The sequence below is a fragment of the Odontesthes bonariensis genome, chromosome 23 (assembly GCF_027942865.1).
Source record: "Odontesthes bonariensis isolate fOdoBon6 chromosome 23, fOdoBon6.hap1, whole genome shotgun sequence".
NCBI classification, from domain to species: domain Eukaryota; kingdom Metazoa; phylum Chordata; class Actinopteri; order Atheriniformes; family Atherinopsidae; genus Odontesthes; species Odontesthes bonariensis.
This window is the reverse complement of record NC_134528.1, coordinates 15,758,555-15,775,769: the sequence shown is the minus strand read 5'-3', so window position 1 is coordinate 15,775,769 and position 17,215 is coordinate 15,758,555. Positions and strand designations below refer to the sequence as shown.

The 17,215-nt window shown below is 38.3% G+C and overlaps 1 protein-coding gene across 1 annotated transcript in view; it reads right to left on the bottom strand.

Annotated features, from left to right (window-relative positions):
- Positions 1-17,215, bottom strand: part of nrg3b (neuregulin 3b) — a 218,378-nt gene that overhangs the window by 152,305 nt on the left and 48,858 nt on the right. The gene's annotated exons all lie outside the window — the stretch shown is intronic.

Here is a 17,215-nt window from a genome sequence, read left to right as displayed (position 1 = left end):
CCTGTGATCTGCAATTTAATCCCAAATGAAACATCAAAAATGTTCAGCTGCATTAACTGGCAAATTCATACTACTGAGGCTCACCGGTGCCTGTCAGGAACATCAGAAGAATTACATTGTATGAGGAAATAGATACACATACACATATTTTTAGATTTTCCTGAAATTTAGATAGCAGCCACTTTGCTTGCTTTCTACAAGAACATCAGTGGGTTGGCAAGTCTCAGACAATAATGCTTTCACCTTGCAGGGAAAAATTTAAGATGTCATTTTCAAAAGCTGTGATTATCTAATTGATGTTTGTTCTATTTCAGCATTGACATAAAAAGTCTAAATAAACATATACTGTCCCTGGGTTGCAGTGAAAGCAGACAGATTGTTTAGTTGCTGCATTTCTGAACATCACTTCAAAGACTCTGAAAATGTTCCCTTACACTGGGTTGCTGACATGATATATATATATATATTTCTTTAAGAAACGTTTGATTCTCAAAAGCAGAGAAACACAAAGGGACGTTTAAGTCCCCCGTGGGATGCCTCAGTCGATGACCGCCATTTAGAGTTGAAGCACTGCATTCTGATTGCAGCTGCATATTTAAAGATCCTCATCAAACTCAAACTCTCAGTGACCCCAGTGTTGACCAGAGCAGAAAGCTGGCATGATTGAAAGACTGAGTGCAAGTGATAAATGATGAAGAGCAAGACAAAAAACAGACAACAGATTAAAAAAGAGGAGAAGGAGAACCAGGGGCTTAATCTTTTTTAATAAGAGGATTCAGGTTTAATTTTTCTACGTAACGCTGCAGCCCATGCTGTCCACCTATCCCCTTTGTTATGTGTAATGTCTTGTTGTTGCTTTTTTTTTCCAATATGAACGGATTGCTTGGCTGAAAACACACTTAAGAAAATTGCCCCACACGATTCACCAAAGGGATACATTTGTTAGTTAAGAGCCTTTGACTGATATCAACTTGTCTACGACAATGCTCTGATGTCCCATTAGTCGAGGGCAGGTTGGCACAACATCCAACTCCGACGATGGTGTACAAATCCATCCGTGTTCTCCAGACAGTGATAATCCTCACTGATCTCCTTTTTGCACCCCCCAATCCCCCCCGACCATCACACAATCGAAAGGGAGGGAGGGAGATAAAGAGACTGACAGGGGAAAACAGTCAGGAAACAGAGCGGCATAAGAGCTGTTGGAAAAGACAGCGTGCGAGAGAAGGGGATGGAGAGAAATATGTACTAAGCAGCCTCACATCAGCCTCCACCAATGATGTCACAAAGGCTCACTGTGCTGCCATGATGCACATGATATGCTGGAGAGGATTAAGCAGTAATCACATGGGTTTGGCTGTCCTCGCAAGGGAGTATATAAATCCCTCCTCTCCAACCAGCAGTTGAGCCCTCTGCCGGCTTCTCAGAGGAACGTACATGGGCAAATTTTCTTTGCTGTTTGAGGATTTAAAAACAATCCAAGGAAGAGTTTCGAGTCACCCTAAATGCAAACGCCATATGTGGTTTATCCTAAAACTATAAAAACATCTCATCTTCAACACATAGTTCTTGTAAAAAGATAACCATCAGGCTGCATTTCAGTTTAACCTCGGTACTGCTGATTGTATGCTAAAATAATGACCACACCATAAATGTTTGTTTAAACTAATAGTGCATCTAGATTAGAGTTCCTAATATGAATTGCAATTAAACTGATCCAAGAAGTTTTTTCTAACAATTTTAGACATTTTTGAGAGCGAAAAGATTGTCATTAACTCAGTCGAAGGTTTTGTCCAAAAATAATGTCCTTCTTGGCAGTTGGGTTGTAGCTTTAGCAAAGCCTACTACAGTTCTGTCAGAACCACTCTCGTCAAAACGAGACGAGAACAGAGATGAATTTCAGAAGCTTATTCTGAATGCATACAATTTATGTTTGGCGGTATGGCTCTGTTCGGAGGAAGTTCCCGACTTTTCCATGAGCTCCATGGAAGCCAAGACAGGGAACAGCAGCATCCTCAGGTGGAGTGCCTTCCATTTGCTGTAAAGGCAACAAACCCCCTAGAACAGAGCAAGCAACAATGAACAACAGTATGACATTGTTTGGCAGTGAGAAGTCGGTGGAGCAGGGGAGGTGGTGGGTGCAAGCAGAGAGCAAAAAAAAAAAGCAGTGACAGCAAACCAAGTTTAAATGAAGTGCCCCAAATGCCAGCATCCAATTGCGAGCATCAGCTGATTACCCATTGAGCGCAGCTGGCCATAAGGGTTGGGTCGGCGTCAGCCAATAGGCAAAGGGCGCATTGACTACGTGGTCTGCCAGAACTAACGCGGTGCTCCATATGTCTGAACATTAGTGATTGAATACATTACCTTTGTTTTTGTATTTACACACTGTAATACATCACAATCCAGGGCTTGAAAAAAAGCACCATCTATCCTGCCAGTTTTGTGACGACTGATTGTTGTCACCAACTGCTCTTTGCATTTTATATCTGGCACTTAGGGAACTTCACTAGTCTTCACAGTTCTTAAATTAACTCAGATGTCTCTAGTTCAGGGAGTTTTATTCGTGTGACCTGTTCCATTTCTTTCTGTGCCTTTTTGTTTTGTCTCATACAAGACAACCCCATCCTCTTTGTTTGACTCATTATTGGATATGTCTTTCTTTTCAGTTGTGTGGCATGATGCATGTGGGATATCGAGAGCCAGAGAGCCTGTTTGTTTTCTTATGACATAAAGGTGAAAGGCACAGCAGAGTATCACTGCGTGCTGTGTAGACCGTGCAGACCGAAGTGCAGACCGAGCAGTCCCCCGCTTCCGAGCAGTAAACACCGTAACAGGCGCGGCTGTCGGCAGGTGGCTGCACGCAGTGATACGAAGGGAGAGAAAATAGCGCCAAGCGATTGTGAGGTCTGACTTTTTCTTGGAGAACGATTTTGTGATGCAAATGTATTACTCTTTTGAACGCATATTGTTTTGAGAAGTAAAACGCTTTATTTTTTTAAACCCCAGCCAACTAGCCGGACTACTTTCGTCAACGCCAAAACGAGGCCGGAACTCTGCTCACAGAACGCAGTAGGGGGTAAGTCCATGTTCATAAACGATATTGCTAGTATGGGATGTCATACAGCTTCATGTCAAAAGAGGCAAACTATCCCTTTAAGGATGCCGCCCATTATAAAGAAAACTGAAGTGAAGTGACACACACCACTGAGCAGTTATCCCCGACATCTCTGCTCCCACAGATTATTACCTCAAAGCTATTCCAGAAAATAGCTTACACTTATGAAATGCGTGTGCAACTTATTGTGACATGAATATCAAGACTCGACAAGATAGTGGGAAATTACATAGATTTGTACTTATTGCTACCTGGTAAATGCAATTCCCATTTGATCTGTCATTTCTAAGAGCCCTCCAATTTCAAGCCACTGTGTAAATCTGGGGCAGGAAAGCTGGCAGACCCCATCACACAGACATTGGCTTAGTCTCTGATCCATGATAGCTGACATGCCCTCTTCACCTCTTGTCCTCATATCCTTCAATTTTCAAATCTTCGCTGTCTGTTGACATGTTTTCACTTGCGTTCACTGAGGCTACTTCTGTTGAGTTTATATTTGCTCATGATGATGCCTTCAGTTTACAACATTTGTATGCTGTGCTCTTTGAACTCCACGGATCGTCTTACATTCTTATTGCTTTAATGGATCAACTCCTGATTGGAAATACAGATTTATCATTACTATCTACTTTTACTGTGAGAAAATATGTCAATGTATCACGAAATCCTAAAATAAAGGCATAATGTGTAAAAGCAAGAATAAAAATCCATTGAACCACTGAAGCAGAAGGAATCAGTGCAAAAGGCAATGAGTTGTTCCAAGTTGGAGAATTTTTTTGAAACTGAATCAAAGGCATTTATGCAACACGATTATTTTCTGTATTCTGCATTCTAATAGAAGTAATTGAAAAATCTGATGCACAGTTACAGCAGAGACTTGCTAAAATTGTAAGGAAGGGACAAGCTTTTGGTATCCAACGATTTGAAGCATGTTTCCGTTGTCCATAGACAGATTGTGCACGTTGAACTATTACATTTGAGCAGACTTTGTTACATGCAGGTAGACAACATGTTTCGGATTATATATATATATATATTTTAATTGATCTGCATTCAATAAATAACAGACACGTGAAGATAGAAGTCTTGGCCTGGCTTGACTATGAATTGGATATCCAGTGATCACAACAGAAGTCTTGAAGATTGGTTGTTGTTTTCACAAGGTGACTCATAGATTTTGTGCATCACATTCCAGCTGCAACATGGCTACCAAAGCTTGTGATTCCCCCAGATGTGCTGCCGCACATTATAGAAGCAATCTCAAGCTAAACAGCGTAGGGCAGAAGCTCACACAAAGGCAATGGGCCGACTATCCGGCGTTAAAATAAGGATGTTCATTCAAGTGACTTCAAACTACTGCCTTGGAAGTTGTTCATTCATTTTTCTCTATTAATTCAACAGCAAAAGGCTGCTATGGTTGGATAATGCCTATAAGTACAATACTACCAGGGTCGAAGCGTGGAATTGAAGTGATTTGAAAGAGAGCGTGAGGTGACCTTGGGTGATATTTTATTATGTGATTCTGCATGATTATCATTAGCGGGTAAAATGCTGTGCTTCTAAAAGGTACCCTTGTGGAAGAGAACAAAATCCTATCACAGGAGAGACACTATAGATCTGTATCTGGTGGAATTATTGTGCAATTCCTCAGACTTACCCTGGGATTCTCCTAATGTGCTAATAAATTGTGATAATGTACAGGTAGCACTATAATGATAATTTCTCAGCTTTATTAACAGTATGGCTTTTATGCACACTATTTCTCTTGAATACTAAGATTCTCCATTGAGCCAGTGAATGAAAGTAACAGAAAAAAATTCCTGAGCATCCTTTGTCATTTTTATGTTAAAATGTTTCAAGATTTATTTTTAATACATAGTTCTCTTTCAACATTATTCCTGTAATAACTCATCTAAAATTGAAGCAAGTGCCTTTCTTGCATAATGAAAACATGTGGATGACTAAGGTCCTTAGCTTACACACCATGCCATTACAGTCAGCTCTTCAGGCACCTGGGAATGGATTTTGACAGCTTGTGCTTTTCCCCACTGGGCTGTGCAACTTTAAAAGTTACACAATCACAAAACACAAAACAAAACAAAAAAAAAGGTCTAAGTGGTTATAACGGGTACAGCTTCTTTTTGGAAGAAAATGTCAGATATTTGCCATTCTCTTTTCTTCTGTCTTCCTCACTGTTAATGGGTAGGAAAGCAGCTAACCGAAATTCCCAGCAAAATACATTTTAGTGTGGAGTAAATATATAGGTATGCATCTTATAGGTCTTAAGGTCAAAACATTATTTATTTCATTTTCAAATACAGACCGCAATCTTCTTTGACCTTGAGAAAGTGAAAGCATCTCTCTTAAAAAAAACACCAATGAAGATCCAAGACAGCCTACCACCGAGGGGTTAAGCTGAGAGGTGGCAGATGAGCTCTTTCATTAAAGGACAAATACGAATAGTATTGAAAAATATGTGTGACCTCTCTGTTCAATTTCAGTGTGTGTTTGGAGGAAATAATCAGCCATACATGGGAAGAATGTCTTGCTTAACCACGGCCCTCACTAGGAGATGGCTACACAGAAACACTTCTGAGTCTGCGACAGCTCTGAAAGCCCTCCAGAGAGTGCATTCTGACAGAAAGAATGAGGCTGTCATGGGAAATGCAATGTTGTCCTGCCTTTTTTTTTTTCTTTTTTTGACAACAACAGATGTTGTAATCCCAGCTGTAGAAGAGTGAAGGCACATATCTCCAGTCCGGATGCGACTGCAGATATGTGCCCGCTTGCCAGGGCTTTAAAGCAACATTACTTTCACAAGCCATTGCTCTCGATGTTATTGTTCCGCAGTCAGCTCACGCAGATGCTGCATGTAATGTTGCACACTTGGTAATCACAGGATTACAACCTCTGTAACCAGTGGTACCATCATGGCCCCACAGATCCGAAGATTTCCGTAACCATAGATGAACTTGTACATTTTATGGTCTGGTACATTTTTATTTTTATTTCTGACATCCCTGTTTTTTTGTTTTGTTTTTGAGCATTCACATTTTGTCCAGCAAAGGAATTAAATCAGAAGATGACGACATGATAAAGGAAAGAGAAGGTACATGAAAAGACAACATAACATCGAGGCAGAGAGAGGAAGAGGAGCTCAAATCATTACTTTTGGCTGCCTCTCCAAGCATCCCCATCAGTCACTCTCATTACCATCCAATTGTGAGAGAGGGGCTACTCCATCCGGCATAGTTGAACACAAGCTGGCAGCTACAGGGCTCCTCCACTGAGACAGGTCTCTCTCTGCTTTTTTACCTATGCAGTTGTGTCACTTAAAAATGTAATTTCACAGTGATCTGTGTTCACAATTTCTATTATCTGCAACTTAATTTGCATCAAATGACAACTGCCCTATTTCAATTTCAGTTCAGCTCTATTTTCTTATCAATGTCTGTGACTTAAAACTCATTTAAACCTGTTTCACACTTTACAGTTACAGTTTATAGGTTTTTGGGTGTGGGCTTTGCAATAACAAAAACTGTAGAGAAGCGTTCAGATTTTCTGGCTTGTAATTTGCAGCTTGCTCTCCTCAAGGGAGTAGGGATGATTAAATGTAAGTCGTTTCAATTTGAAAGGCGGTGAATACATTTATTTAGCTTATTTTTCAAATGTCTGGACATCACATAATAAAACCGAGCAGTCCAACATGTGATCAACTCAGAAGTGGATTTAGTCATCATTAATCAGTTTAAAAAAATCTTTTGAGATTTTCACAATGGAAAGGAGAGTAGATGAATCATACTTCCCTGTGTCTTGACAATATTAAGAAGCCCCTGAGTGAGCTTTTTAACCTCCCGCAGCTTCACTGGAGCGCTGCAGTGGCTGACTCGGTTTAAAGTAGGCCTACCTTGATAAATCATATGGTTTAATTTATTAATAAAAAGCAGGACAAGTCTTATAAATTGAAATTGAGCAATATCGAAGACTGCAGCTCAAAGAGGACTTAATCCATTATGAGGGGATTCACTATTTATTTTTGCTCAAAAGAGACAACAAAAGTTTTAAGATTCATAAAGAAAAATATTGCCTAAAAAGAGATATTCCCATAGTTTGCAGAGATTCTGTTGTTTTACTGGTTTGGCTCTTGCTAACAGTCAAGCAAATGGAAAGCTAGAGTGAATCACAAAAAGTAATGTGACAACAGAGGTTTGTGATTCAAGAGCGTACTTAGCTTTTGTTTTGGGAGCATCATAACAGATCATTTTTTATATCCTTGTGTACTGACCCAAACAGAAACTGTGCTGCTTCGCTTTTTCATTGTTGCTGCATTACAGATACCTGACACGACATTGGCTGCCTGTGTTTGTTATGTCTTCACTTGTAAAAGTGGTGGGAGGCAGAGTCAAACATGAATAGGGGAGATTCAAGTTCAGTTGCTAATAATTACACCTGCCGTTCAAAAAATTGTTAATCCCATTTTGAAGATTATGAAAAATATTCAACCTCCAAATTCAATTTGCTGTTTCACTGACTTATAATTTCAATTGGAAGTTCATATTGCATTAAAAAGATATGAAAGTTATGGAAATTGGTTTTGAGTTTCACCATGTTTCTCCAAACAATTATCTTTTTAAGTCATTGTATAACTTCACATTTATTTTAGGTTTTCTGATATCAAGACAAGATTCAACTATACATAAAAAAAAAAAAAAAAAAATGTAAATACATCTATCTGACGGATTTATTCAGTGATGCTGATTCATCCATTATGGTTAAACTCATCAAGACCTAAATTCTTGTTCTCCATCATCATTGTGTCATACAACTAAACTGAAGAAAAATATATTTGGGAGGTGTAGCCAGTGATAATAAAAAGATTAACTTTCTCACTTCTTCTTCTTTGGCCTCTCCCTTTTATCAGGGGTCGCCACAGCGAGTTGATCTTGCATCATCGATTTGGCACATGTTTTACGCCGGATGCCCTTCCTGACGCAACCCTCACCATTTATCCGGGCTTCGGACCGGCACTGGAAATACACCGACTCGTGCTCCCCAGCGGCTGGGCATGAACCTTCTCACTCTGCTTAGAAAAAAAATTTGTTTGGATGATCAGGAACAACCCAGACAACAGACAGACACAGGTTTGCCTTGAACTGGAAATGTAGGTGAGTATCAAGTTAGTCACCATGAATTGTGAGGTAGTCATCCAATTAAAAGCCCATGCTTCAACATTAACAACCTGAATGACAAGAAGTATGTGTGGAGGAAAAAAGATGGGGCATTCGAGCCCAAAAACATTGTTCCATACTGCAAATGGAACTAGTAGATTACATAAAGTGGATGAAATACTTGAGAATGATTTAGTCATAATTGCTCAGCAAACCCCATCAGCTCCATGTAAATGTGAAGTTTGGATCAATTTGGTTTACCAACAGCACATTTTCCCCAAACAAACAACCCAGCTGGTTTGGAAATGGATAGACCAGGCTGATACGTGACTGTACTGAAGTGTTCATGCAATAATCTTTATGCTAACATGCCATCTTATCTGACAACACGTCTGATTATACACTTATTGGCAGGCATGAATTTATCACTCTCGAAATAAGAGTTGCCTCATGATTCCCATGCGCACACAAACAAATACGTCTTCGAATTTCAAATTCAAAGTGTCAGGGAGAGAAGATGATGAATTTGAGGAATAAATATTTCCATGACCCTCATTTCATCATCCTGTGCCAGACACGTGAAAAAAAACAGGTGGGCATTCACACCAACTGTGATGCTCAGATGTTTCATCAGGCTTATTTAAATTCCCACTCACTCTCAAAGACCAAGAAATAGGCCCTCCAGAAAAACGCGATTTTGCGATCGCTGATTTTATTGCAAAATCCGGAAAATACCGCTGATTATGCGGGGGTCAATATTTTACACCGCAATAATCACATTTACCGCGCAAAATATGCGAAATATGCAGGACTCGCTTGATTTCACAATCTCCGCACTTTTCTGCATAAAGTTGGGAAGAGAAAAAAATGTCTAAATGAACCAAATTAACTGGTGATGTAATTTATATGCAACTCGCGGCTTGCGACGTCATTGCCACCGACACACACAAGGAAAACAGCACCGTAGCGTGAAGAAAAAATTAACGAGAGACAAAATGAAAAAAGCTAATCGATCTCACCTACCAACGCACATTACTGTCTCTTTTTCATTCAGAAGCAGCATATTTTGCAACTTTGCACACTTCACAACTTTTTGCATAATTCGCAAGTTTCCGCAACTTCTCGCAATAAAATCATTAAAAAAAACCTGCATATTCAATCGCAAAATCCAGGATTTTAGCCCACAAGATCAAGGATTTTAGCCTGCGTTTTTCTGGAGGGTCTAAAGAAAGAGACATTAATCAGTAAAAAATTTAACAAGTAGTTTTAAGGCTCTCCAACTGATGTTTTCTTAAAAAGCACATTTCTATTTCTCTGTGACAGGCTCCCACAAAGATAAGTAGTGTAGGGAATTAAATAATATGAGGATTACTGAAATATTAATACTTTTAACTATAGACAATTTCTTCACTGAAATTACATCCCTTCTCCGTGTCTCGGTGATTTAAACTAAAACTTCAAGATGAAAAACATTTTTTTTTAGAATCCTAAGTCATGCCAGTATTTGAGCTGCTCATTTAACACATATCAGTAATATTAGTGCTCAGCAACAGAACTGCAGGAATCCAGAGGGAAGAAATAGTGTCCAAGGATCCCCGACTAGGGCTGAGCTGATTGAAGCAAAATAAGGAGCAGCTAATAAGGCAACATTTTCCTACGAAGACTTATAACCTGATAAATAAAGAAATCGTTGTGTCTGCTTCAATTTAGAAGGTCATCATGTAGATAAGCACAGCTTTTGTTAGTTTTATCAGTTCACAGTTTGTTACCTGCTCTCTGATCTCCTGGACACTCTGATGGAAATTTTATTATATGTATCGCACATATCACCGTATATATCGAATAGCAAATGTTAATCTGAATGCGAGCTATTGAAAACCGTTAACAACAATGTTTAAAGGTACTGGCAAATCCTCCAACTGATTGTTGTTGTTTTTTTTCATAACCTAAAGTATGAACCATAACAGTGCTCTGTATGGTACCAATCTACAAATGCCAGGATGGAAATAGAACTCATATGAGTCTTTCCACATCGAAGCAGTTGTCATTCTCAAGTGTGCAATTTAAGAAGCCAGTAAGTCCTAAAAAGGAGAAAGGAGGGGTAGGGTGGGTAAGTGGAACGGCTTTGCTCAAGGCCTTGAACCATTTTTTTACTTCAGAGCTACGGTCAGTAACTACTACAACAATTTACTAAAACACTTTTGTTACTTCCTGCTTGGGTTTAGACTATAACATTACTTGGTTGAAGTTAGCATACATCACGATTAGGGCTAAAATACGCTTTTTCCAATGCAAGCCTCACCCTCATGAATGCCATATTTACACTTCACATGCAATTGCTGTCACATCAAATACAGGAGGCATTTTCCTAAAATGCAATCATAGGCAATATCTGTCTGCATAAACATACGACCCATGGGCATTTTTTAGGAAGGAAGACAGTCTCAAAGAAACAATTTATACAAATGTGTGAAACCCTTCCTGATAGTTTCTGGGGGCTCACACTGTATTGAATTAGCTGTAACTATTTCATTGCCCCCTTGAAGCAAAATATTTCAATTTAAAGTTAGAGTGCAGCTGACTTCTCAACCCATTTGCAATTCATACAGACCACCTTCCCTAAAATCTGTCACGAAGAAATTTTCTCAAGCACAGTCTCGTTTCACACAATCTCCAAGTGAGATTATGTTAAATACACAAGGGTGAATTTTCAAATGCAGGAGCGGTATAAATCTACTCTTATCTCTGTTTTGAAATGGAAATGGCTTCTAAAACATCTGAGGCTTGATTGGATGCCAAAGCCTGAGAGTGCCCTTCTGGAATGCAGTATCAGAATACAATGATGCAAAAGGTGTGTTTTAAGATTTCCCAAATCATGGGAAAATTCTCTTGACTGTAGAGTTTTGTATTTACTGGATGTATGAAGTGCCAAAACCTCCTGTCGCCCATCCTGTATATGAGAATGGCCTCAGTGAGAGAAATATCTATTTGCACTTTGCTACAAGGTAAAGTTTATAGCTTTTAATCTTTGTTCTACAGTAAAAACTATGAAACTGTTGAGCCATTCCTTCTGTGATCAGCTGAATCATTTATTGAATTCTCCTGAGCACACACTTCATCTGATTACAGACCTCCCCTCTTGCCTGACATCTAAAAGGATTGCAATTTCATCCCAGACAATCCAATTAGAACAAAAAGCCAGCTGTTGACATTCTGATGTGCACTGTAAAATGGTCACAATGAAGCATTTTACACCTAACAACCAGAGATGTATACTAGTTCTCTCACTACTAACATATTAATAAATCCTAAATTAGGTATTTATTAATAAAGAAAAAACTTGTTTCTAAATCAATACCTGTTGCCATAAAAGTGAACTTTAGATTTACAAGTAGGTTTTTACGCTAACAAATAAACATAAAACATTGTAAAATACCTGCACTATGGCATATATTATGTATAATTAGCAAATAAACAAGAGGGCAATAGGGGAGCACCAACAACAATAGTTCCTCGAACTACCAGTTAAGCCTGCTCTTGGAAGACACTTAACAGCTGGAAATAAAAATGTTTATAGCCTCTTACGATAAAACAGTTTTGATCTCAATTTGGCCATTCCTTACAAATGAATGACAGCGTGAATCTGTTGAAACTCTATGAAGGCTTAAACTGATTCTTAAAATCCTATGGTTCTTAGTCAGATGAATCTCTTTGCTTGTCTCTTGGCTCCAAACATCCAAGATGGTAATTGCCATAATAGCTTCAAAACACTAGTCACCTGAACTTAGAGTGATGTAACAGTGGTTTTATATATGCTATGAAATAAACCCACCAACTCTTAAGGTCACATGGTTTCCAAAATGTGTTTTCCAGCCAGATTCAGCTGGATTTACTTCCCTGCTCTGTATGCCAAGTGTGTGGCATAGGCTACAAGACAGGTAAAGAGATCTTGTAATGGTAATACTGTGCGTGCTCTGCATTTAAACAAGCATTAGCGAGGCCCTCTCCAGCTTTATATTATCTTCTGTTGTTCATGATAATACTGCATTTAAATCACCCCTTTTGACAGCTTTCAAAATGGCATAAAGGAACATGAAGCACGCTACTCATTACACAAAGGCAACAAAGATGGTTAAAAAGTCTCTATTAATTGGCATTCACATTCACCACTTATGTGCATAGATAACAAAGTGGGGGGTTTGATGATCAAAATGACAATCTGTTCTCTACAGGTAATGCTGGATGAAGATGCAGGCATCACATTACATCATGATACTGTAAGAGTGTTTCCTTGTTTTTCAAGGCAAGGTTTGGACATGTAAAGATAATTTATGTTTTATTATTTGTCTAGAAGTAGGCCAGATAGATAGATAGATAGATAGATAGATAGATACTTTATTGATCCCGAAGGAAATTCAAGCATCCAGTAGCAGACATAATAAAGCAATAAAAATGTTTATACAATAATAAACACTTTAAAAACAATCTAAGAATTTAAAAAACTGTTTCATAATATAAAATATAAAAATATAAAGTGACCAGTGAAGTGACATGAAAGTGAAATATAAAGTGATCAGTGATATTCAGAAGTGCCATCATTGAGTCTGTTGGTGGAGCAGGATTGAGACAGCAGTCTGCCACTGAATACACATGAAGTATTTGAGATTGTAATGATGACTAAGGACTGAGAAAATAAAACACTATGTTAAAATGTGGATCCGGTCTTGATTTTCCTCTCAGTAAACAAATGCTCTTGCGGCATTTAGTTGCTGCTCCTGAAAAAAATACACTCAAAAGGTTGTGATTTTCAATAAAATGAGATGTTGATATATTTCCATTATCTATTAGGCTACTCTCTCTTTTTAGTTAAGACTTAGATTAGAGGATCCATACAACACTCGTATATGCATTTTGAATATGAACAGCCATTGACAGTTTAGATTAGTTTAGCACAAGTATTATAAACAGGGGGGAGCAATGACTGTGTACCTCCTTATAAAACCTAGAAAACCACATGCAAGGCACTCTCTGTAAAATGTCAAACAGTAAATGTGCTGGTGCCAATTAAGAGCAGCAAAGTGAGAGTGAATCTTAAAGTGTACTTGTTTGTCTGGGAAACTGAATTGGGTTTGTTATAAATAAATAAGAAATACCACAAGTAATAATAAAGATTTTAAACGTTTCAAGCTTCAAAAGAAATAAACATTATTTTATAAATGAAGGCAGCAAGATATGATGAGAGGTACCACAAAAGAGTTGAGTTATAGGCTATTGCAGTTCTGTATTAATGGTAGGTTTACAGCACTTGCTCCAGGCACTGTCTAGGCTATGCTACGAAGCAGTTAATGAGTCTACTCCCTAATTTACTCATCTCAAGCCATCTTAACAATTTATGAGATAGCTTCAATGTTTGCTTAGTGAGTGTGACACAATTCACCTTGCATTTGCAGAGGAGGATGCACTTCATGCTTTGCTTTTCACCCATTCATGCTTCATGCATGCATGGTCTGTTTAGATTTCTAGTTGGCATGAGTGCTAGTGCAAATGAAAAAAAAATAGAGGAGAGTGTGAGTGTGTTCTTTAAACTTTGAAAAGCATTGTCTGAATAGCGAAGGAAAGTCATGGATTAGAAGTCTTCATACAACCTTATGACAACATTTGAATTTACACATAGAGAAAAGTGTGTCCCAAAATCACATAGTGATAAAGAATAACCAAACACTGTCCAGGTTAATACAATATGTGACACATGATGAGTTGTTTAACTGTTGTCAACTACTGGTATTCAGCATATTTATGATGACTTATTCATCAAATGAATATACTTCAATAAACTGATGATTAATCTACTAATTTGATTTAAGAAAAACTATAAAACAATCCAAAAAAATGGGCAATAAAAAAGCATTGAATGCGATTTTTGTGACCTGTTAATAAAGCTAGGTGTTATTAAGCGCTAGCTTTGAAACAGCTGCACATGTTTTGATGCTTGAAAATAACCTAACAGCAAATCTTAGCAAAGAAAACAACAATCTCCTACGGTACTCACAAACGATGCAAACTCAAAGATGAAAGATGCATTCTGCAAGAGTCAGCCAAGTTAAAAACATCACACTGCAGACAAAGTGTCTCCAAGTCCCCAATATGAAACTCTTCTGGTTTATTTCACTTCTACCTTCCTGATTTGGACCACCTCAGCTGACAATAAAGCGTTAGCTCCTGGCATAAAAAAACATGGTTGCGGACAGTGTATCATAGCACTGACGCCACCTTGTATCAACATAGGCTCTGACAAAACGACAGTGAATAAAGCCATGGAAATGACAACTGGTTGGCTCCCTTTTGTTCGGAACAGTCCCTTCATTTTCACAGTTTGCACTCTATTTCAAGAAACAAATTGATCCATACATCTATGGTGTTCTTTTCTTCTGCTACGAATGATTAATTCCCCATTCACAATGCAAATTGCCAGTTTCTCATTTTTCTTTACATGTAATATGTGCAGCACTTTTAAAAACAAAGCAAAAAACATGCCGGAGATCCTTTTTGTTAACTACTGGTGGACATTTTAGTAATTGAGCTTTAGTTGTATAACCCGAGGCAGTGGGAGTAACTTTCAGCACGGGAATTAAACTATGTAGAAAAGCCCACAGATGTTCATTGAGGAACCAGCCAGTACATTTCACTTGAGGCCATAAACAATAACTAATAACAATAATTATTATTATTATTATTTACACCCTTAATGGAATTCAGCTCAACTGCCTACAAAATTACCTAGATATCAGACAAAGAAGGAAGGGCCTGTAGGTCTATACCCTGAAGACTTCATTCTAAGGTTTGGTATTCATCAAATAAAGATTTGTTGGATGGGCTGGAGATTAATCTTTGCTGGAAGACTTCTTCTTGCGCAACAGTACACAAGTTCTTCACGTATCATGATGGAAAAAAAAAAAAAATCAAATTAACAGCAACATTCTCTAAAGAAGTCCTGTTGAAAAGATTTGTGTAATTACACAATGTACCCATACCAAAGTCTCCTTTGTAAAAAATAAAAATAAAAAATCTGCCTTCAATTGTTCTGATCTAATTGGTAAATCAAAAAAAGATATTGTTTTTAAAAATGCTTCAGGTCTGAACATATTTTACTTCAATAAGTCATCCAATTCTCATGAAATATTGTAAGAATTGTTTTCCGAATTAAATGGGCAACACACCCACAACTTCCCTAGCTTTGTAACTCTGCCAACTGTACTTGCAAAGTAGCCATTACCTGCTCAAACAGCAGTGTTCATCCAAGCATGCCTACAATGTAATTAAGACCTGCTGGATGGGCCTTTCACCTGCCTCTTTTATGATACGTTCATTATGTTGCCAGACGAATTTACACTGAGGACTCACATGTCCTATTCCTCATATCCCACATGTATATACAATGCACTCACTGTGCATATAATGTACATGAATACGCCAAAACAAACATTGCCACTCGCACCCGGAGACCTGCAGCACCCACACAAATTAATTTTCAACAACATACCCAGACACAACACAAATGTGCAAATACTACCACAATACAATCAGCCTACACACAATGTTGCAGCTGCAGGCTTCGTGCACTAAGGGATTCCAGCTGCGCTACTAAGATTCCTCCCACCTATTCAATCACGCCACACTGATTTTAAGGACCTGCCGCTTGGCAGCTTTTCATTTTATGCAATTACATCCTAAAGCACTGCTTATTTCTGCTAAGCAAGCGTCACAACTGGGTAAATATTTATTCTCTATTGCATGATTATCATCATACAGTAAGAGCCACATGAGTATTTATAGTGTTCATAAATCATGCAGTATGTGTAAAAAAACAGTAAAGCAATGCCTCTCTGAATACCCCAACATTGAGTTTTTATTCTTTATCAAGAGTCTAAGAATGTTCCAAAAACTAAGACCTGTCTTGTGAAATGAAAATCTGATGAGGACAAACCTTAAAGCTTTGAAGGACAAGAACTTAAAGCCTGCCTCTGAAAAAATACAAAAGGTTGGAAAAAAGATCAGCCTCCCTACTGTAGCTGTATCAGCGTTTTGTTTATTGTCTTTGTCCAAAGCTTGGATGGGTTAACTGCTGATGCCACATGGCAAAAACTTTTGGGAAATATTTACGCTCTGAAATTTGACAAACAGATCAGTTCACTGAAAAATGTAATTGGACGCTGCCTGTACTTACAGAACATTCAGCTACTGCATTAAAAAAAAAAAAAAAACTATTTAAATATGGATCAAAAACTTCTTCTGTGTTTTCACACCTCTGCATGTTCTCTGAAAACTTCCCCCACAGCAAACCACAATCCCCTGCAGCACTGCTGGGCGCCTCAGATCCTCCCACCATGGGCTTGATCGGTCTTTCACTAAAGCCGCACTGAGAACGCAACCAGAATATATTGGCTCTTGTGCATTTAAATAGTCATTTGCAGACATGTTTTAATCTTGTTGTGGTTTGTAATGTCTGACCTGAGTGTTTGAGCCTTTTTGATCTTACAAAGAGAAGAACCAGACATGCCACAACACAAGAGAGGGTAGTTTTTCTTTCAGGCAAAAACAGGCTTCATCCTGAAGTCCAATTTGTGAACTTTTAACACAAATTCCTCTTGCCTATCCTGGTAATTTTGCCCATATGTAGCTGTGAGAAACAGAGACAGAAGCTTTGAAACAACAGAAGGGCACTGCAGTCATCTAAAAGTTATTCAAATAGAACTTCAATTGACATTTTTTTTTTTTTTTTTTTTTTTTTGGGGGGGGGGTTACTTTTTTCTCAAAATTATACTTAGGCAAGCCTGATTTCCTGGCCTTTGAGATAACTAATGAGACATTAGAGGGTTTATGCGGCAGGGAATTCAGAAGTAGTCTCTTTCAAAATGTATTTTCATGAGGG